This window comes from Schistocerca americana, chromosome 4 (genome assembly GCF_021461395.2).
Source record: "Schistocerca americana isolate TAMUIC-IGC-003095 chromosome 4, iqSchAmer2.1, whole genome shotgun sequence".
NCBI lineage: Eukaryota > Metazoa > Arthropoda > Insecta > Orthoptera > Acrididae > Schistocerca > Schistocerca americana.
This window is the reverse complement of record NC_060122.1, coordinates 165188024-165211017: the sequence shown is the minus strand read 5'-3', so window position 1 is coordinate 165211017 and position 22994 is coordinate 165188024.

Sequence of the window (22994 nt, the reverse complement as noted above, 5' to 3'; positions counted from 1 at the left end):
TCGATTGATCAGCACAGAAAACATTTTTGCATCGTGTATACTTAAAAGAAAAGTGAGTACTGGATGTTGTGACTATGAAAGACAAATTTCAAATTGAAGCAACATTTCGGAAATATCGGCAGGTGAGAGCTACGGATAGGATATGTAGAATGTAATGTCGTACTACTTCCGCGTTACCTGTTGGCAGCTGACTACTATATTGCGAAATGGTTTTCGAAGTCCGAAAGGACTTGCAGATTAGGTACAAGAAAACTCTTGGGGAGGGAACGGGGAGGACCCGATACAAAAAGAAAAGGAAATGTCAGTGGACAAGATGAAAGGAGGAAAGCCAACAGGTATGGACGAAATACCGAAATGGTGAAGGCAGCAAGGGAGGTTGGATAAAGGTGGCTGTATCGTGTGATGAGGGTGATGTGGAATGAGAAGGAGTCTTCACAAGGTTGGGAGAGGGTACTAATTCTCCTGTGTCGTAGAAAGGAAGTAGGAAGGTTTGTAGATGTTGCAGGGAATCACAGTGATACCACAATGCGCCAAGGTATATTAAAAGATCCTCGAGAGCATTTTCCGAACAATGGTCGAGAAAAAACCTGACAAAGGAACAGCATGGCTTCAGACGTGAGAAGTCAAATATTGACTTCATATTTGCAGTGAGGCAGCTCCAGGAGCACCACTACGAATTTGGGGAGGATCTCGTGATTGTGGTTCTTGATGTGAAAGGGGAATTTGATAGTACCTTTAGAAGAAAGATCTGCGAAGGAGCAGAAAAGAAGGGACACAACATGCAGAGTGGAGGAGATGTAATTTGGAAGTCTGAGTTGTGTGAAAGTGAGAATGAAAGGACGTATTGGTCCCAGCAAAGAAGTGGTGGGAAAGAGCGTATTCATTGTCACTTCTCGTCTTCATTGTGGTCTTGGATGAGATAGTGACTGAGGTGGCAGAATAAACTGAAGAAGGCAAGATGAAAGCAGTGGTGTTTGCTGATTACTTGATGATCTGGGTAAATAGGGAGGAGGAGATTCAGGAACAGCTGGAAGCTTGGAAAGAAGCTGTGGAATGATATTTAATGTAAACAAATATAAGATACTGGTTTTTATTTTATTTTTTTTTTATTTTTTTTTTATTTTTTTTATTTTTATTTTTTTTTTTTGTTGGTCATCAGTCTACTGACTGGTTAGATGCGGCCCGCCACGAATTCCTTTCCTGTGCTAACCTCTTCATCTCAGAGTAGCACTTGCAACCTACGTCCTCAATTATTTGCTTGACGTATTCCAATCTCTGTCTTCCTCTACAGTTTTTGCCCTCTACAACGCCCTCTAGTACCATGGAAGTCATTCCCTCATGTCTTAGTAGATGTCCTATCATCCTGTCCCTTCACCTCATCAGTGTTTTCCACATATTCCTTTCCTCCCCGATTCTGCATAGAACCTCCGCATTCCTTACCTTATCAGTCCACCTAATTTTCAACATTCGTCTATAGCACCACATCTCAAATGCTTCGATTCTCTTCTGTTCCGGTTTTCCCACAGCCCATGTTTCACTACCATACAATGCTGTACTCCAGACGTACATCCTCAGAAATTTCTTCCTCAATTAAAGGCCGGTATTTGATATTAGTAGACTTCTCTTGGCCAGAAATGCCTTTTTTGCCATAGCGAGTCTGCTTTTGATGTCCTCCTTGCTCCGTCCGTCATTGGTTATTTTACTGCCTAGCTAGCAGAATTCCTTAACTTCACTGACTTCGTGACCATCAATCCTGATGTTAAGTTTCTCGCTGTTCTCATTACCTTCGTCTTTCTCCGATTTACTCTCAAAACATACTATGTACACATTAGACTGTTCATTCCGTTCAGCAGATCATTTAAATCTTCTTCACTTTCACTCAGGATAGCAATGTCATCAGCGAATCGTATCATTGATATCCTTTCACCTTGTATTTTAATTCCACTCCTGAACCTTTCATTTACTTCCATCATTGCTTCCTCGATGTACAGATTGAAGAGTAGGGGCGAAAGGTTACAGCCTTGTCTTACACCCTTCTTAATACGAGCACTTCGTTCTTGATCGTCCACTCTTATTGTTCCCTCTTGGTTGTTGTACATATTATATATGACCCGTCTCTCCCTATAGCTTACCCCTACTTTTTTCAGAATCTCGAACAGCTTGCACCATTTTATATTGTCGAACGCTTTTTCCAGGTCGTCAAATCCTATGAAAGTGTCCTGATTTTTCTTTAGCCTTGCCTCCATTATTAGCCGTAACGTCAGAATTGCCTCTCTCGTCCGTTTAGTTTTCCTTAAGCCAAACTGATCTTCACCTAGCGCATTCTCAATTTTCTTTTCCATTCTTCTGTATATTATTCTTGTAAGCAGCTTCGATGCATGAGCTGTTAAGCTGATTGTGCGATAACTCTCGCACTTGTCAGCTCTTTCCGTCTTCGGAATTGTGTGGGTGATGCTTTTCCGAATGTCAGATGGTATGTCGCCAGACTCATATATTCTACACCCCAACGTGAATAGTCGTTTTGTTGCCACTTCCCCAAATGATTTTAGAAATTCTGATGGAATGTTATCTATCCCTTCTGCCTTATTTGACCGTAAGCCTCCAAAGCTCTTTTAAATTCCGATTCTAATACTGGATCCCCTATCTCTTGTAAATCGACTCCTGTTTCTTCTTCTATCACATCAGACAAATCTTCACCCTCGTAGAGGCTTTCAATGTATTCTTTCCACCTATCTGCTCTCTCCTCTGCATTTAACAGTTGAATTCCCGTTGCACTCTTAATGTTACCACCGTTGCTTTTAATGTCACCAAAGGTTGTTTTGACTTTCCTGTATGCTGAGTCTGTCCTTCCGACAATCATATCTTTTTCGATGTCTTCACATTTTTCCTGCAGCCATTTCGTCTTAGCTTCCCTGCACTTCCTATTTATTTCATTCCTCAGCGACTTGTATTTCTGTATTCCTGATTTTCCCGGAATACACTCCTGGAAATGGAAAAAAGAACACATTGACACCGGTGTGTCAGACCCACCATACTTGCTCCGGACACTGCGAGAGGGCTGTACAAGCAATGATCACACGCACGGCACAGCGGACACACCAGGAACCGCGGTGTTGGCCGTCGAATGGCGCTAGCTGCGCAGCATTTGTGCACCGCCGCCGTCAGTGTCAGCCAGTTTGCCGTGGGATACGGAGCTCCATCGCAGTCTTTAACACTGGTAGCATGCCGCGACAGCGTGGACGTGAACCGTATGTGCAGTTGACGGACTTTGAGCGAGGGCGTATAGTGGGCATGCGGGAGGCCGGGTGGACGTACCGCCGAATTGCTCAACACGTGGGGCGTGAGGTCTCCACAGTACATCGATGTTGTCGCCAGTGGTCGGCGGAAGGTGCACGTGCCCGTCGACCTGGGACCGGACCGCAGCGACGCACGGATGCACGCCAAGACCGTAGGATCCTACGCAGTGCCGTAGGGGACCGCACCGCCACTTCCCAGCAAATTAGGGACACTGTTGCTCCTGGGGTATCGGCGAGGACCATTCGCAACCGTCTCCATGAAGCTGGGCTACGGTCCCGCACACCGTTAGGCCGTCTTCCGCTCACGCCCCAACATCGTGCAGCCCGCCTCCAGTGGTGTCGCGACAGGCGTGAATGGAGGGACGAATGGAGACGTGTCGTCTTCAGCGATGAGAGTCGCTTCTGCCTTGGTGCCAATGATGGTCGTATGCGTGTTTGGCGCCGTGCAGGTGAGCGCCACAATCAGGACTGCATACGACCGAGGCACACAGGGCCAACACCCGGCATCATGGTGTGGGGAGCGATCTCCTACACTGGCCGTACACCACTGGTGATCGTCGAGGGGACACTGAATAGTGCACGGTACATCCAAACCGTCATCGAACCCATCGTTCTACCATTCCTAGACCGGCAAGGGAACTTGCTGTTCCAACAGGACAAAGCACGTCCGCATGTATCCCGTGCCACCCAACGTGCTCTAGAAGGTGTAAGTCAACTACCCTGGCCAGCAAGATCTCCGGATCTGTCCCCCATTGAGCATGTTTGGGACTGGATGAAGCGTCGTCTCACGCGGTCTGCACGTCCAGCACGAACGCTGGTCCAACTGAGGCGCCAGGTGGAAATGGCATGGCAAGCCGTTCCACAGGACTACATCCAGCATCTCTACGATCGTCTCCATGGGAGAATAGCAGCCTGCATTGCTGCGAAAGGTGGATATACACTGTACTAGTGCCGACATTGTGCATGCTCTGTTGCCTGTGTCTATGTGCCTGTGGTTCTGTCAGTGTGATCATGTGATGTATCTGACCCTAGGAATGTGTCAATAAAGTTTCCCCTTCCTGGGACAATGAATTCACGGTGTTCTTATTTCATTTTCCAGGAGTGTATGTTTGTACTTCCTCCTTTCATCAGTCAACTGAAGTATTTCTTCTGTTACCCATGGTTTCTTCGCAGCTACCTTCTTTGTACCTATGTTTTCCTTCCGAACTTCTGTGATGGCCCTTTTTAGAGATGTCCATTCCTCTTCAACTGTACTGCCTACTGCGCTATTCCTTATCGCTGCATCTATAGCGTTAGAGAAATTCAAACGTATCTCGTCATTCCTTAGTACTTCCGTATCCCACTTCTTTGCGTATTGATTCTTCCTGACTAATGTCTTGAACTTCAGCCTACTCTTCATACTGGTTACAACTATAAGAAAAGACAGACCTACTAGCAGAATAAGGATCGAAGATGAACAACTAAAGAACGTGGGAAGTCTCTAGTACTTGGGAAGTGTGATGAAGTGCCAGCCGGTGTGGTCGAGCGGTTCTAGGCGCTTGCGTCTGGAACCGCGCGACCGCTACGGTCGCAGGTTCGAATCCTGCCTCGGGCATAGATGTGTGTGATGTCCTTAGGTTAGTTAGGTTTAAGTAGTTCTTAGTTCTAGGGGACTGATGACCACCGCAGTTGAGTCCCATAGTGCTCAGAGCCATTTGAACCATTTGTTAAGTCCCACAGTGCTCAGCGCAATTTGAAGTGTGATGGAGGAAAATGGGAGACATGAGTAAGACATCAGTGAACGTTGCAGACTTGCAGGAGCATTCCTGCCAAGTGCTAGGAGCCTGGTTTGGAATAAACACGTGCCACCAAAAACAAATAAGTGATATATTGAAGTTGCAGTACTGATGCGCAATACTGACCAATGCATCTCTGAAACATGGCTAACGAATAAAAAGGGTGTAAGCAAATTACAGATATGTAAAATGAAGTTCCGCAGACGTAGTATAGGAGTAACAAGGAAAGATTCGATTAGGAATGGAAGGGTAATTTAGACAGTGAAAGAGGAACCCTCGAAGAGCAGGACTGGAATATCAAGACTAAGATGGTATGCGCAGCTAAAGAGAATAGAAAACAAGAGGATAGCCAAGAAGATACACGAAACGGAAATGCGAAGGAAACGACCAAGAGAAAGAGAACGAGGTAGGTGACTGAGAGGTGTGGAGGAGTGTGCTGAATAAAGAGGCTAGGACTGGACCAGAGTGAACACAGAAAGATGGTGTGGAAACGAGACTAGGTAGCGAGGCTTATGTTCCAAACAGACCTTTCCTGAGGCTGGAAACTGTTTCATATGAAGATGGTCGCTATATCAAGAGGTAAATGTGAATGGAAAAGCAGGGTAAAATTGTCTGTGGAAACCGTCTGTTGTGCAGTCAAATAACTTAACTTACATAGTACCCGACGAACAAAAGATATATACAGTATATTACCTAAATAATAACACGTATTACAACTGTCACTAAAAAAAATAGAGTAGTTGACTTAAGTTCTGTCCTTGCTGCTCAGTCATCAAGACGACTTTCTAATTTGCCTTCACCACCTAGCTGAATCCCAAAACGTAAGAAAATATCTATGTCCATTAATAACTCCGTGGGATAAACGCGCGTGCCGTTATGATAGCACTCCGTCAAGAAGAGAAAGCAAAGAACAATGCAGTCGTTATTCTTTGATGCTTAATTTTAACACTATTGCTTTATTTTTTCAGAATTTCAGCTTTACACTGTCATAAATCAGTCAGTCTTATCTCGATCTTACACATACCACCGATCATTTAAAGTGAAACACCAGGACTGATACCGAATAGTTAAATTTTACCTGTTGTGCGTATAATGTAGGGGAGACAGTTGTACCCTGGAAGACTTTTCACTCGGTAGCTGGCCCTGTAACAGAACTTTAAAATATTTTCTTATTCCATATTGAAATCATAGCATTCCTTTCATGTGCGAGTTTCCGAAATTACAAAAGTTACTGCAGAACGGAATATATGTGCCCCAACTGTCTGCGTGTTGTGTTATCCGTGTGAAAGTGAGCCAAAAGTGTTCTATATGTTGACGAAGCTTCTAAGGGAGGCGAACTTGCGTACCAGTGCGGTATTCATCTAGTGGTGTGTGGAAAATCGCTTAAAAACTTCATCCTGGATTGCCGGCACACCAACCCGCGTTGTTAATCCACGGCCCTTTAACGCGCACGGCTACCCGGTCGGGTGTAGCATGAAATAATGTTCTATCTTATGATATACAGTGATGGAACTCGATTAATACCGTCCATTTTTGTTGAAGCTTTTCTGCTGGGAATAGCAAACTACTGGATGAGGGTTACGAATTAGCCGGACGGAGTGACCGAACGGTTCCGGGCGCTGCAGTCTGGAACTGTGCGACCGCTACGGTCGCAGGTTCGAATCCTGCCTGAGGCACGGATGTGTGTGATGTCCATAGGCTAGTTAGGTTTAAGTAGCCCTAAGTTGTAGGGGACTGATGACCTCAGATGTTAAGTCCCATAGTGCTCAGAGTCATTTTTGTTACGAATTAATTCATAAATCACGTCAACAAAAAAGAAACCACTATGAAGTAATTTCAGTTTATACTTTCACTGAATCCTCAGAAAAGCATTCTGCACACGTCTTGCCGATATTGTTTCTGGCGCTATCGACTGGGCCTCACAATGAAGAAAATAGCATCACCGGCCACAGATTGTCTGCAGAAAACTTATAGTGTATAACTTTTACTCGTAGTCGTAGAATGACTTAGAGACTAAGGTAAAATAAGCAAAGCAGACACGTATCATTTAACCTGCAGCGGGTATACACTGATAAGACAAAACGTTATGACCACTGCCTAGCGCCACGTTGGATGACGCCTGGTGACGCTGTGGCACGTGACGCAATAACAAAAGTATGCAAGCGGAGCAGACACGGACGGGAGGTCACTCTAGCGGAGATATGGGATGCAAATTGGGGATAAGCGATTTGCACAAAAGGCAGATTATTATTACGCCCAACCTGTAAACGAGTAACAGAATTACAGTGAAACTACCTCTTGACGCTAAATGATTGGGTGTCTACAACTCTTCACATTCGTAGAGTTCGCAGGTTATTCTGCTCTGTAAAGCAAGGTAGAAGGTGATCACCGGCATCTCTCCCAGAGGAGCACAATGCTGGTGTTTCGGAGAACAACGTTCATCGTACACTTTTGAACATTGAGCTCCACAGCGGGCCATCACTACATGTTCACATGTTTACTCAACGACATGACAGCAGTGGTCACGGGACCATTGGCATTAGACCGTCGGCTCTACGGGTGAATCACATTTTTGCAACACTAGGTCGATGGTCGTCTCCACAAACTCCGTCATCGAGGTTCAAAACGGTTCAAATGGCTCTGAGCACTATGGGACTTAACATCTATGGCCATCAGTCCCCTAGAACTTAGAACTACTGAAACCTAAGGACATCACACAACACCCAGTCATCACGAGTCAGAGAAAATCCCTGACCCCGCCGGGAATCGAACCCGGGAACCCGGGCGCGGGAAGCGAGAACGCTACCGCACGACCACGAGCTGCGGACCGTCATCGAGGTGAACGGCAGATCGAAATGTGCATCGCACCAAGGACACGGGCTGGTGGGACCAGTATTATGTTACGGGAGATATTCTCCTGTGCTTGCATGGGACCTGTGGTAGTGATCGAGGACATGCTGACAACTGCGAACTGCTTGAATCCCTTCATGCTTCATGTCTTACACGACGGCGATATTTCAGTAGCATAGCTGTTCGTGTCTCGGAGCCAGAACCATGCTACAGTGGTTTTGCGGAGCATTATTGTGAATGCAAGATGGCGTCTCGGCGACCAAATTTGCCTGACGTAAATCCTGTGAAATCCATCTGGGTCGCTATCGGAAGTCTTCACCGCGTACGTAAATCTGCGGCCCGTTATTTAAGCGAATTACATGACCTGTGGGTAGACATCTAATGCCACACACCTCCACAAATCTACCAACTAACTGTCGGATATCTGATACGTCCAATCACTGGTGAATTTCGTTCCAAAGAAGGAAAAAAAAGTTATTAAGCATGTGGTCATAATGTTTCGGCTCATCAGTAGCCGGCCGCTGTGGTAGAGCGGTTCTAGGCGCTTCAGTCCGGAACCATGCGGCTGCTACGGTCACGGGTTCAAATCCTGCCTCAGGCACGGATGCGTGTGATGTCCTTAGGTTAGTTAGGATTAAGTAGTTTCGGATGAATCCCGGTTCTGTTTACAGCATCATGATGGTCGCATCCGTGTTTAGCGACATCGCGGTGAACGCACATTGCAAGCAAGTATTCGTCATCGCCATACTGGCGTATTACCTTGCGTGATGGTATGGGGTGCCATTGGTTACACGTCTCGGTCACCTCTTGTTCGCATTGACGACACTTTGAACAGTGGACGTTACATTTCAGGTGTGTTACGACCCGTGGCTCTACCCTTCATTCGATCCCTGCGAAACCCTACATTTCAGCAGGATAATGCACGACCGCATGTTGCAGGTCCTGTACGGGCCTTTCTGGATACAGAAATTGTTCGACTGCTGCCCTGGCCAGCACATACTCCAGATCTCTCACCAATTGAAAACGTCTGGTCAATGGTGGCCGAGCAACTGGCTCGTCACAATACGCCAGTCACTACTCTTGATGAACTGCGGTATCGTGTTGAAGCTGCATGGGCAGCTGTTCCTGTACACGCCATCGAAGCTCTGTTTGACTCAATACCCAGGCGTATCAAGGCCGTTATTACGGCCAGAGGTGGTGGTTATGGGTACTGATTTCTCAGGATCTATGCACCCAAATTGCGTGAAAATGTAATCACATGTCAGTTCTAGTATCATATATTTGTCCAATGAATACCCGCTTATCATCTGCAGTTCGTCTTGGTGTAGCAATTTTAATGGCCAGTAGCGTATTTAATGTTAGACATCACTGCTTGATTCGTGTAGGCTTTAACTCAGACTTCAACATGGAGTGCAAACTTCCCCTGTAAAGACAATTTCTACTTTATCATCTGGATCCTACAAGGAAAGAAAACAATTCCCTAACTAGCATTGTTACAATGCCCTTTTGGTTTTTGAGCGTTGCCTTGCCTCTTGACTTATACCACTATTCTCGCGAACGCACTTCATTCTGATATGAGATGAAGAATGCATTTGGATCTCTCAAATGGCTCCGACGGAAGTTATCATTATACTGTTCCACCACAACAAATTTCCGTGAGTTGTGAGTAAACTGAGTGGTATAAGTAAAAAACTATAATTTTTTGGCTTAGGCCACTTTGGTTCTCAGCGGCTCACTTAATGACCACTGTCTACAGAGAGGCTGATGTCCCATAATTGTGCTGCGGACACGTGACAGTTTAAGGTAAGTACACACATCAAAAAAAGTTTTGCATCACGTAGGTTCTGAGAGTTCCGGAACATGTACAGAAAATTGGAACAGAGATAAACATAAACATCATTTCCGTCCTTTTTATCGCTCATGAAAACGACACTATGCCTGTTGCACAACCATTCAGCGAGACCTTTAGAAGTGGTAGTCCAGATTTCTGTACACACTGGTACCTCTAATACCCAGCGACACGTCCTCTTGCATTGATGCATGCCTGTATTCGTCGTGGCATACTATCCACATGTTCATCAAGGCACTGTCTGTCCAGATTGTCCCACTCCTCAACGGCGATTCGGAGTAGATCCCTCAGAGTGGTTGGTGGGTCACGTCGTCCATAAACAGTCCATTTCAGTCTATCCCAGGCATGTTCAATATGGCTCATGTCTGGAGAACGTGCTGGCCACTTTGGTCGAGCGATGTCGTTATCCTGAAGGAAGTCATTCACAAGATGTGCACGATGGGGGCGCAAATTGTCGTCCATGAAGACGAATGGCTCGCCAATATGCTGCCTACATGGTTGCGCTATCGGTGCGCCATGATGTCCTTCACGTATAGTACAGCCGTTACGGCGCCTTCCATGACCACCAGCGGCATACATCGGCCCCACATAGTGCCACCTCTAAACATCAGGGAACCTCCACCTTGCTGCACTAGTTGACAGTGTGTCTAAGGCGTTCAGCCTGACCGGGTTGTATCCAGACACGTCTCCGACGATTGTCTAGTTGAATGCATAAGCGGCAGTCATCGGTGAAGAGAACGTGATGCCAATCCTCAGCGGTTCATGAGGCAGGTTGTTCGGCCCATCTGAACCAGGCTGCATGATGTGGTTGCAAAGATGGACCTAGCCATGGACGTCGGGAGTGAAGTTGTACATTAATGCAGCATATTGCGCACTATTTGATTCGTAACGCTACGTCCTGTGGCTGCACGAAAGGCATTATTCAACATGGTGGCGTTGCTGTCAGGTTCCCTGCGAGCCATAATCCGTAGGTAGCGGTCATCCACTGCAGTAGTATTCTGGGCCGGCATGAGCGAGGAATGTCATAGACAGTTACTGTCTCTCTGTATCTCCTCCATGTCTGAACAACTTCACTCAGAGACGCATGGACACTTCCCTTGTTGAGAACCCTTCCTGGGACAAAGTAACAATGCGAACGCGATCAGACTTCGGTATTGACCGTTTTAGCATGGTTGAACTACAAACAACACGAGCCATGTACCTCGTTCCTGGTGGAATGACTGGAACTGATCGGCTGTCGGACCCCCTCTGTCTGATAGGCGCTGCTCATGCATGGCTGTTTACATCTTTGGGCATGTTCAGTGACATCTCTGAACAGTCTAAGGGAGTCTGTGATACAATATCCACAATCAAGATCTATCTTAGAGTTCTGGGAACCGGTGTGATGTAAAACTTTTTTGATGTGTGTATTAGCGTAAATTCTCGAACATGGAGCTCTGTAGCAGACGACCCATACGCATTCCCATTTTACCCTGTGACATTGTGTTTAACAATTGCAGTGCTGGGGGGGGGTTTGAGACTATGTCGTGAGTCAATGCAAACGTGTCGGATGAATCACTCTTTTTATGCCAGATCGACTCTCATGTCCGGATGTGTGGCTCTGCAGGCGCACAGTTGCTCTAAACGTACAACTCACAGGTTAGTAGGGGCCACATTACGCTATTCGAGCATTTTCCTTGGCCTCCATGACACCTCTGGCAGTATTTGCTGGCACCACGGTAACTGTTGACTACGTGAGTTATTTAAGACGTCTTCCCAGTTGTAGATAACTGTCCATGTGACGTAGCGAGAATTGTGCTGCAGTTGTGAATTTTCAGGTTTTGGTGGCGCAAAGACTGTTCCATTAACAGAATGAGATTTTCACTCTGCAGCGGAGTGTGCGCTGATATGAAACTTCCTGGCAGATTAAAACTGTGTGCCCGACCGAGACTCGAACTCGGGACCTTTGCCTTTCGCGGGCAAGTGCTCTACCAACTGAGCTACCGAAGCACGACTCACGCCCGGTACTCACAGCTTTACTTCTGCCAGTACCTCGTCTCCTACCTTCCAAACTTTACAGAAGCTCTCCTTGCGGCTCACTCTGAAGATGGCTGAACGTTTTACAGCCGAAATATTAGAAGAAGAAGAAGATTTCTTGCTGCTGCACACCCGAAACGTAATTGAACAATTGTGCTGCAGTTGTTTGAAGAGCGAGGTATTGAACTGATATTGCGGTCTTGGCCAACAATCTCACTTGAAGCTGTAGCGTTTCCCGTCTTAAAATTTCAAAAAACTCCTCAAATTACCGTAACTGCTTCGGACACTCTAAACACGCAAGTTGTAGTCTGCGGAAGATAGCATCTGGTGTACTACGTTGAGTGTAAATCACAGAAAATTTGATTTGATTGTTCCTCAAATAATGAGGTGGAGGCTTCCGTACTTCGTCCCTTGTGGAGTTCTGCCTATGTTCACATTGAATTTATTCCCCGTGCGCTGCTGCTCTTAACGTTCTATTTAAAGACAGTGAAAGACATTGGCTTTTTGGGTACAGTACTATTACATTGGAAGAATACAATCTGGATACGTTTATCATTTGAAACCAAAAGGAAGAATGACTCATATATTTGAGTCAGACGGAACTCATTTATCACATTAGTGATCTCAGGATATAATCTATAATCCTTCGAGTACAATAATGTTTACAAGACAGTGCACTATATCTGTTTCCATATTTCTTCATACCAAACCCAAGTACTATTCAGAACAAAACTCTCGTTTATCTCTTGAATGAATTGTAGAACTTTTTATTTATTCGATTTCATAATCTGGATGTCAGTACCAGACTGGATACAAACGTTTGACGAGGCAAAGTTCAAAATTGAATACTTTTAATTTAACGAAATAACCACTCGTAGAACACGTATGTTACCTGTATAAAGGTTAGTCTTAGACAATCTTAAACTGTGTCTTACTATTTCCCGCCTACCCCTGCAGAGCTCATTATGGCGTTTGCCTGGCTACATCAACCAATCATTCACAACATTACATTACTTGTTTTATTAATCATTGGCGGTCAGTTTTTATTAACTGAAATTATTGTTACATAGAAGTCAATCTGGGTAAGGTCTTCAGTACTGCCGTACCGGTTCCCTCAACATCTAAACAGTAATCATTAATATTTGAAGTTGTGCAGTCTGACATAGGACTAAATGCTGTCTGTCGTTGCTCAAGAACAACTCAGCCCATTCTCATTACTTTCGTATAGTCCCAGCCCATATTACATGATCCTGTGTGAAGTGGGTAACGTATCTTTCCTACTGGCAAGTGTACCTAAGCATGTGAACGCACTTCCTTCGGATATAATAAATCACTGTCCAGAATGTGACATATAGGCCACACATCCATTAAAGTAACTGTTTTTAAGATTTTTCCGTCTTTGTTACAAAAGTAAAAATTTGGAAAACGAAGCAATCTCCAGCTCTACTGAGGCTTTGCTCACATGGCAATTGCACGGAGTTTTAATTGAACTTATTTTGAAAATGATTTACTATGAGAAATCGACTGTTGGAGTACAACATTTAGAGATAATATGACCACCGCTATTATCAGTTTTGACTATTTGACCTTCCATTTGCTTTAGATTATAATGCCTTATCCGAAACTGCCTTTCATACGGAACTGTTAACTACCAAACATATCGCCTTCAATAGTGGCAGCAGCTCTGCCCCTATCTATATAACAGACAGCGTCCTGACTAACTCACTCATTATTGCCCGGGCCAAACCGCTAACTTGAAATTTAGAGAGAGTGTCGATTTTATACTGCAGGCGTCTTTAACAAAGAATTAGTTGAAGTTCCACCCCTAAAGGGCTGAAATAGGGGATGAAAGACTTTTTCTCTGATATGGCGTTATAAACGCCACTTTGAAGCTAGACCTACGAAAATTCGTCTTTGGTTTCTGCGTCAGAAATAAATTCGTGATCCAGCGTTTTTGAAAATGTAACCCCTATGGGTGCGAAAAAGAGGATGATAGTTTTTACGGAAGTTTTGCATTATGCAAGCATTTCTGAAGCCAAGTAAATGACAAATTGTATTTGGCTGTTCTGTTACAAATTTTAAAAAATATGTACTTCATTGTTTCAGGAAATTCAGCCAAAAGGGATTGAAATATCGCATGAAATATTTTGTGAAAATATTTGATTGTGAAAGCATTTTAATTCATAACTCCGAACCTCACTCTACATCATTCTATCATCATATTGATGTACTTTATATTTATTACACAAAATCTTTCCTAAGACCTATCTTTCAGTACTTTCAGTCACCTCATTCACTTGGTAATTTTCAGTATTTACTCTCTTTAGAACATCAGTTATCATGTTCATGAATTCAGAGTTCATGCAGACACGTAATAATTTCCGATGATCAGTCACTTTGTGAATCTCAACCGAATCTCATCATCAGTAGATGATAAGTCAGATGATTCAGTGAGACACAAATTATCATTCACATTTTGTTCCTCATTTGCCTCAAATATATCTGAACAAACGCCTATGTTGGATTAATAAATAGCTTTCTCTCACTGCTGCTCTTGCCAATAACAGACGACCCATTTCCACACACCCACACACACACACACACACACACACACACACACACACACACACAGTCACACTTCCAGAAAACAGCTACAAATCCAAAATTACGACAATGTTTCATGTTTGTCAAGTATATTTTCGTACTTATATATTAACATGAGTGACACTATACATGTGGCCGAGCGGTTCTATTCGCTTCAGTCCGGAACCACGCGGCTGCTACGGTCGCAGGTTCGAATCGGGCATGGATGTGTGTGATTTCCTTAGGTTAGTTAGGTTTAAGTAGTTCTAAGTGTAGGGGACTGAAGACCTCAGCTGTTAAGTCCCATAGTGCTTAGAGCCATTTGAACCATTGACACTATACATAATAACCTTCATAATATAAAATTACCTAATTGAATGATACACATTAAAATGGGTTGATTACGACGATATTGCGTGCATGTATGTCAACTATAATTTCGTTCTTATTTATTGGCAAGAGTGGCACAATATACAAAAACCTCAATGATATAAAATTACGTAGTCAAATAATTTACATCAAACTGGAATGACTTTGTACCCAACAATCTACACAATAAAATTACTACCTATGTTAAATAATAATGCCAAGTATTCGACTGCGAGAGGTAGTCTGTTTTTGAAGGTAAAATAATTTTTTTGTTATTCTGAATAACTATCTCTGTTTCAATGATTCATTACCATTTGTCTCACATTGAAGGTCCAAAGAAACTGGTATAGGCATGTGTATTCAAATACAGAGACATGTCAATAGGCAGAATACGGCGGTGCAGTCGGCAACGCCAATTCAAGACACTTGTCTGGCGCAGTTGTTAGACCGGTTACTGCTGCACCAATGGCGGGTTATCAACATTTAAGTGAGTTTGAACGTAGTGTTATAGTCGGCGCACGAGCGATAGGACACAGCATCTCAGAGGTAGGGATGAAGTGGGGATTTTTCTGTAAAACCATTTCACGAGTGCACCGTGAATACCAGGAATCCGCTGAAACATCAGATGTGCGACATCGTTGGCATCGGAAACAGATCCTGCAAGAACGGGACAAGCGACTATTGAAGACAACATGACAGAAGTGCCGCCTTCCGCAAATTGCTGCGGATTTCAATGCTGAGCCGTCAACAAGTTTCAACGTGCGATCCATTCAACGAAACATGATCGATATGGACTTTCAGAGCCGAAGGCCCAGTCCTGTACCCTTGATGACAGCGCGCGTCGTCTGGCCTTGTCAACACCGACAATGAACTATTGATGATTGGAAAGATGTTGCCTGGTCGGACGAGTCTCGTATCAAGTTGTATAGAGCGGATGGACATGTACGGGTATGGAGACAACGTCATGAATCCGTGGAACCGGGATGTTAGCAGGGGACTGTTCTAGCTGGTGGAGGCTGTGTAATTACACTCCTGGAAATTGAAATAAGAACACCGTGAATTCATTGTCCCAGGAAGGGGAAACTTTATTGACACATTCCTGGGGTCAGATACATCACATGATCACACTGACAGAACCACAGGCACATAGACACAGGCAACAGAGCATGCACAATGTCGGCACTAGTACAGTGTATATCCACATTTCGCAGCAATGCAGGCTGCTATTCTCCCATGGAGACGATCGTAGAGATGCTGGATGTAGTCCTGTGGAACGGCTTGCCATGCCATTTCCACCTGGCGTCTCAGTTGGACCAGCGTTCGTGTTGGACGTGCAGACCGCGTGAGACGACGCTTCATCCAGTCCCAAAGATGCTCAATGGGGGACAGATCCGGAGATCTTGCTGGCCAGGGTAGTTGACTTACACCTTCTAGAGCACGTTGGGTGGCACGGGATACATGCAGACGTGCATTGTCCTGTTGGAACAGCAAGTTCCCTTGCCGGTCTAGGAATGGTAGAACGATGGGTTCGATGACGGTTTGGATGTACCGTGCACTATTCAGTGTCCCCTCGACGATCACCAGTGGTGTACGACCAGTGTAGGAGATCGCTCCCCACACCATGATGCCGGGTGTTGGCCCTGTGTGCCTCGGTCGTATGCAGTCCTGATTGTGGCGCTCACCTGCACGGCGCCAAACAAGCATACGACCATCATTGGCACCAAGGCAGAAGCGACTCTCATCGCTGAAGACGACACGTCTCCATTCGTCCCTCCATTCACGCCTGTCGCGACACCACTGGAGGCGGGCTGCACGATGTTGGGGCGTGAGCGGAAGACGGCCTAACGGTGTGCGGGACCGTAGCCCAGCTTCATGGAGACGGTTGCGAATGGTCCTCGCCGATACCCCAGGAGCAACAGTGTCCCTAATTTGCTGGGAAGTGGCGGTGCGGTCCCCTACGGCACTGCGTATGATCCTACGGTCTTGGCGTGCATCCGTGCGTCGCTGCGGTCCGGTCCCAGGTCGACGGGCACGTGCACCTTCCGCCGACCACTGGCGACAACATCGATGTACTGTGGAGACCTCACGCCCCACGTGTTGAGCAATTCGGCGGTACGTCCACCCGGCCTCCCGCATGCCCACTATACGCCCTCGCTCAAAGTCCGTCAACTGCGCATACGGTTCACGTCCACGCTGTCGCGGCATGCTACCAGTGTTAAAGACTGCGATGGAGCTCTGTATGCCACGGCAAACTGGCTGACACTGACGGCGGCGGTGCACAAATGCTGCGCAGCTAGCGCCATTCGACGGCCAACACCGCGGTTCCTGGTGTGTCCGCTGTGCCGTGCGTGTGATCATTGCTTGTACAGCCCTCTCGCAGTGTCCGGAGCAAGTATGGTGGGTCTGACACACCGGTGTCAATGTGTTCTTTTTTCCATTTCCAGGAGTGTATGTGGGGCGCAAGCAGTTGGAATTATACGGCACGCCTGATACGTGTGGATACGACTCTGACAGGTGACACGTACTTAAGCATCATGTCTAATCAGCTGCATCCTTTCATGTCCATTGTGCTTTCCGACGGACCTGGGCAATTCTAGACATTAACATTATTGAGCATATATATGATGCCTTGCAACGTGCTATTCAGAACAGATCTCTACATCGTCGCACTCTTACAGATTTATGGACAGCCCAGCAGGACTCATGGTGTCAATTCCCTCCAGCACTACCTAAGATATTAGTCGAGTCCAAGCCAAGTCGTCTTGTGGCACTTTTGCGTGCTCACGGGGGCTCTACACGATGTTAGGCAGGTATGAGACTGTGAAAGCTATCAGAGTAACGCACCTACCCACACCCATCACACTCTCCTGAAAACTTCGTGCTAACTGTAAACTACGCAACGGAATCCCTAACTTGATATTCCTTAACATAGAATCATAAGGTGGGATATTGCAATACTCCTACTGTGTAACCACCCATTCAGTCAATAGAATAAATCACTATATTGAAGGGAACTACGTCCTCCATGAAATAAAAATGCAAATTAAACATAAACCGATTATTTATTGTATTAACCAGTTACAAAATATTAGCATCAACCAACTACGCAGAAACAAAATGAATTGCTGATGACATCTAACAAAATAGGCAAGCAGAGGAATGGCTGCCGTATCCTAGAAGAATATTAAATCATTAATCCATTACAACCGAACGATTAATTTCAAAATTCCAATGGTGAGTTGAATATCACATCAAACGGTACTGAGGCATGAATCGGATTTAGTGGAGCTAGAAATTCCCGTCTGACGTTAGCCGACGATGGGAGGATCAGAGCGTAGTTTAACAGTTCTGAATATCCCGAGGCCAAACCTTGCTCTAAAACTTGAACTTTTCCGCCATAAATTGTGGTGACCGAGCAAGCTCGTGGAACTGTTGCCCTGGGCCATCTCAAGACTTGACTCGTGCCACAGGCCTCTAACCCAGACTTCATGAAGAAGATCACTTAAAGTGCCCACGGCACACCTGCCGTATTCGGAGCAGTGTGCGGGCAGTGAATTTCTCATATATTCACAGACTGGAACTGTTAGCCCCGTTACCGAAGACCACAGGAATTTTATAAAATACGTGTCCCCAAAATAAACTAACATAATGAGACTATAAGTAAATGCAACTAAAGTGTCCTGCCTATTGCGAGTCGTGAAAAGCAGATAAATTTAGTGTAACTGAACGGACGGCTTGTAACATTTCAAATTATAAATAACGTTATATCTGTGTCTATCACTAAAGTACGTTGTAGTAATTAGCAGTGGACAAAATCGTTGTCACGATCTCATGAACCACTTTCTCGACACTAGAACTCATCTTACCTTGTTTATAAAAGGTGTAAATCGTATATCCTAAAACTGCAAAATTACCAGCAAAATCCATTTTCTGAGAGAATCCTATAAGTCTCACTGAAAGCCTCTTGCTTCTTTACTACGGTATGCAATATGCCGCGGAGCTGCAAGTATCTGTCCTCATTAATTACGTCTCCCGCGTCTCAGCCGTGCCCGCACGCAGTGTCTTCAGTCTGTCCCGTAATATGTCCATTGATTTAGTTTCAAGTATCCTGAATGTCTAATGGTCCGAGAATAGATAATTTTAATAAAAATCTGACTTCATACGCAACGGAGACGACGTGGATAAATTATCAAGACAATGGACATACATAGCTGAGAGGCAGACACTGTTATGTGCCGTACAACACACTGACTGGGCTTTGAAAGTAGCATTGATTAGCGCGTCAACTGAATTTAAATTTCATCAACAATGATTTGAAGGATGATAGGAAAATATTCCGGTTTTCTATGAATTCTAACCTGAGTTAGCACTTACCTTGTTTTTTTTTTTTTTACTCAGATGAAGATAACAAATAGTTCCTACGGCATTCTGCATTGAACATATAAAGTCATTAGAGCATGGACGTCTATAGGAATTATTTCCTTCATCACTAAAATGAAGTCTAAGGCTTCGTAATAAAATGAACAGCGTTTACACAGTGTAGCCTGGTGTTATAGGACAGGGGGGAGGTGCATTTAACGTTCGGTTATCAATCTTACACAGCCGAAACATGGAAGGAATTGTTCACGGAGTAATTTTCTACTTGGATTATCCAAAGGGAGAGAGGGCGGGGAGACAAACTTTTGTATCAGGTCAGGCCATACATCAGACAATATTGTCACCTGAATGGCGTTAAGAATTCCTACACAACATGTAATGTACATCAGTATATTGTATATTATTAACTTAATAGGCGGATGCCACCTCCAGGTACTTTGGGATGAATCTAAAGGCACGTGCGCATTACACTGCTAAAATTGCAGAGGAAAGGCTGGCACAGTTTAAGATGCCGGTATGCAAGTTCATCGTTCTAAAGTGGTGGCCCGAGAACCCGGGATTAAGTTTAATTTTGTATAGTACACTATACGTAATCGGTCTGTACCTGAAGGCCTATTACACACCGATTAATTTACGACAAGAAACCAAATAGAATGAGCATGAATTAACTGAAAAAGCATACGTTATGTTGGCACGTGGTGGCACATGATTCGCTACACATTATTGTACAATTCAAAATATTACCTGAAATAAATGTAAATGCCGACTACTACTTCTTTCAGAAATAAATGCACAATGAAAGCTACTCAAATTGAATAGATTTCACGCACTTACAGAACGTGTGGTGACTGAAGATCAAATTTGGTATAACAAGGAGAGGTTCCCCGCGGTGCGATCGACTTTTTGAAACTATCTGTACGGTGATGTAGGTTAAGATCCCAGGTATCACGCATATCACGCACTGCAGCCGTTCACCCTGGTGGGGCCTCGTTTGCGAGTAACTGACGAAAAATATCGGAATTTTCTGTGCTACTCATTAGTATAAAATAATTCGTTTCCTATGGTCTGATTGTGTAATGTTATGGATTGGATAACAACTTCACATGCTGTGGTTTGTGTGTTCCATTTTTGTCAAGTGCAGTAATTTTTTTTAATTTTTAAACCCTCATTGAAATGACTTTGATCATCATTTTTATCCAATTAACTGATTTAAATGTAATTTAATTCCATTCCTTTGTCACAGCATTTTCTTCACCGTATGAACTTTTCCATTCGTTTCATTTTTTTCTTTATGTCATTCTTTTCCCAGTAGGAATTTTTGTGACTGTGAATTTAATTATATGTATCTATTATAAAATTCAATTATTTAATAATTAGGATCCATCCTTTAAAAAACAAAAGGGGAAGTAGTCTATTTATATTTGTGCAGTGCTGTGAAAACCGTAATTTCGTTACCAGATATAAAATTTTTTTGCACAGTAATCTTACAAACATTTGAAACATAACCCACAGACCTGTTGTACTATAGACGAAATAATGCAGATCATAATTTTAAATGAAAGATGGTGAGCCGTGGTCGGCTCGAGTTATCCTTGTCTTGGTTTAAACCTTGGTTGCAGTCCTGTGGTTTTAAACTTCTGCTGTTATCGCGCTAATGTTGCTGTCACCCCTATGGGTGGCAGCAGCAGCAGCGTGTATCGATACTAGTACTGCTGTACTATCTTTGATGAGGCGGATATAGTTTCTGGCTGGGCGGTGTGTGACCAGTCCGTTGGTTGGCGTGGAGCAGCAAGGAACTCTCCGTCGCGCGTGCTCTGGCCGGGGCTGCTGGCGGTGTGCAGCCGCAATTACAGCGTGAGGTGCTGCCTGTAAGTGGTACGAAGTTCGTCGCCCATCGATCATTGGACATGAAATTTGAGTCCTCAATTAACCTACTATCGAGCCTCAACTGTTTACATTTCTTCATTTGACCCTTTTTGTCGGTTTTGGGACATTATCGCGAGCAACAACGTGTGTGCATTCAAGTCGGCTAAGATTCCAACCATCTTCCTGTGGAGTTTAATTTAACATAATTTATTCCCTGTTACTGAAGTTGACCAGCGTTATCTTCTGCCTTGTGGACGTTGACGTTTCGGTTACCTGCCCTGGTCGTTGACGTAATTTTCGGCAGTGTGTTTTCCTCGTCGTATTGTTGCTGTCCAGCGCGGCGTCTAGTTCGACAGCTGGGGTGTTGTTGGTCGTTGTGGGCGCCAGTATTGTGTGTGTCGTTGTATTGAGATCTTGTGGTCGTTTTGCTGGTTACGTGGAGCGGAACTGATTTAGTTGATTGATTGGTCGGTCGGCTGTCTGTCAGTTGGGTAGCCTTCAGTCGTGGACAGGTTGTCTTTCTCACCTAAATGGGCGTTAGTGCTACAATCCCAGGCCGACCATTTGGTACTTCTGATCCCCGTTCCTTGTGTGTTACATAGTAATTTCCATATCTGGGTTATAGTTATTTGGTTGATGTGTGGCCCTCAGACGAGTATCAATAACTCTAAAATTAATGTTCTTGTCTTGCTCTTAAGTCATGAGATTGTTATTCCTTATGGGGGCCTTCAGCCGAATTTTACTTGCCTTTTAAATTGAAACTCTTTTTCTAGGCCTCAACCCGTTAAACATACTTTGTTGATATGTAGCCTTCATCCAAGTATTAATATTTCTTAAATTAATGTTCTTGTCTTGCCATTAAGGCATGAGATTGTTATTCCTTATGGGGGCCTTCAGACAAATTTAATATGAAATGTTTTATGATACGGCCTTCTGACTTTTAGAAGTAGAAGTCTTCTTTCTAGGGCTTAAGTCGTTAAATTATTTGCTCATGTGCGGCCGTCAGCCGAGTTTTAATATCTCTTAAATTAATGTTCTTGTCTTGGCCTTAAGGCATAAGATTGTTATGCTGTTGTATGGGGCCTTCAGCCGAATTTTGCATGAAATGTTTCAAGATAAGACCTTCTGCCTTTTGACTGAAACTCTTCTTATTGCTTAATATGCGGCCCCCAGCCAAGTTCCATTGAAATTAAATTGCCAAACACTTCATCCTGTTTAGATTGAAGATTTAGAAAATATTTTTGTGTGAAACCTCCAGACGAACCTTGTATTTCAATTTCTTGCTTAGGCCTTGTGTCTTGGATTTTGAGTGTGGCCTTCAGCCGATATAAAATTAATCCTTTTCCTAATACTGTATGTCGATAAATAAAATTAATATGTTAAGTGCAAATGACAGCAACTTATTTTGGCTCCTTTCCACAACGTAATTCTCTTTGTCCTGCTAGCCCAGGTGTTTCAGACGGGTTTATAAGTATAACGAAAATTAAGTAAAGTAACCAACAGATATAATGAATGCAATAATACTTATTAAAGAATGATATGATAAAAGAAAAGGAATTAAATCGAAGATATTACGTGAAATCAATTATAAACAAATGAAGAAAAATTTCTAATAGAGAAAGAATGTTAGGAAGAAAAATGAAAGTGAATGAATGAACTGATATTATGATTAAAATTATGTGGCAAAGGAATGGAGTTACAAAATTATATTGAAACGAGTTAACTGAAGAAAAGTTATGATCAAAGTCATTTCGGTAAAGTTTTAAAAATAAAAAGGAAAGCTTACTGCACGTGATGAGATCCACAGCCACATCTCGCTCCATGAAAAGCCGTTATCCTATCCGTTACAACACACAATCAAACTGAAGAATACAACATTTTCAATGTTAGTGAGTGTCACACAAAATTACGAATTGTTTTTCGTCGGTTACTGGCAAACAAGAGCCCACCAGGATGAATAGCTGCAGTGCGTGATACTTGGGTTCTTAACCTACATCACCATATACATGGTTT